The 1,267-nt window shown below is 40.2% G+C and overlaps 1 protein-coding gene across 1 annotated transcript in view; it reads left to right on the top strand.

Moving 5' to 3' along the window:
• Window positions 1-1,267, top strand: part of LOC101850750 — an 18,158-nt gene that overhangs the window by 2,876 nt on the left and 14,015 nt on the right. The window lies entirely within an intron of this gene.

Genomic DNA, 1,267 nt, shown 5'->3' with positions numbered 1-1,267 from the left:
TGGTGGTGTCGTGGTTGTTGTTGCTGATGGTGGTGGTGTTGATGTTTTTGTTTGTTGTGTTTTTGTTGTTGTTCGTGTTGTTGTTGATGTTGTTGATGTTGTTGATGGTGGTTGTGTTGATGTTTTTGTTGCGTTTGTTTTTAGATGATCTTGTTGTTGTTAGGTGATTTTTTAGTGTCTGTTGTTGTTAGGTGTTGTTATTGTTGTTGTTGTTGTTGTTGCAGTTGTTGTTGTTGTTGATGATGATAATGAAGATGATGCTGTTACTGTTGTTAATTGTTTTGTTGTTAGGTGTTGTTGCTAGTTGATGTTGTTGCTCTGCTGTGTTTGTTGTTGTTAGATGTTGTTGTTGTTGTTGTTGTTATCATTTTTGTTAATGTTGCTGCTGTTGTTGTTCATTGTTGTTGTTGTTGTTGTTAGATATTGTTGTTGTTGTTGTTGTTAGATATTGTTGTCGTTGTTGTTGGTGGTGCTGCTGGTGGTGGTGTTGTTGCTGCGGTTGTTTCTGCTATCGATCTTGTAGCGGTAGTCGCTGTTGTCTTAGTGTTTCGAAGTTGCCAGGGAGGAGGAAATCAGAGAGAGATTTAGAAAGCTTATCCATGTACGTAATTTGGTGACTTAACGGTCTCTCCAGATTCCACCAATAAAAAACGTCAGTTTGGCGGGTGCTCTTGTATGGTCTGCTCCTTCTTTCCTATCAAACATCTATTGTTCTTATTTCTCCACCTTTTTGTGTTCATTACTCTCTTGTAACACCTCCAGTGCACTTGTATGACCTTATTGTTTTGCAAGTGCCTTAAAATGTTTACTAAAAATGCCACTGTGTCATTACGTTACTTATGCTAACTGCACACAAGAGTACACAATAGATTCATTGACGCATCAGAATAGACCATGCCCTGTGCAAGAATGTTTTAATTGATTTCATTTCTCTCACTCAGCCTGCATTCTACTGTTGTTTTCTCCCTCCCCCCCCCCTCAAGAATCTTGGCCACTTCAGTTTCAGTTTTGAAAGAGTTTTAAGGAGTTCGCTACCACGTAAGGTCATATGGGCGCACCCCCCTCCCATAAGAAAAAAACCCCCAAACAATTAATCGGATGCCCCTCCATGAATTACCCACAATCGAATCTTCTTCTCTCTTTCCATCCCTCTCTTGTCCTCTCTACTTTTCACTCTCTCCCACACACACACACTCACACACAGACACACACACATACATACACACACAATACATGCACACACTCATAAAACACACACACACGCACA

This window comes from Aplysia californica, unplaced genomic scaffold (genome assembly GCF_000002075.1).
Source record: "Aplysia californica isolate F4 #8 unplaced genomic scaffold, AplCal3.0 scaffold00618, whole genome shotgun sequence".
Lineage (NCBI taxonomy): Eukaryota > Metazoa > Mollusca > Gastropoda > Aplysiida > Aplysiidae > Aplysia > Aplysia californica.
This window is presented reverse-complemented; position numbering and strand designations above follow the sequence as displayed.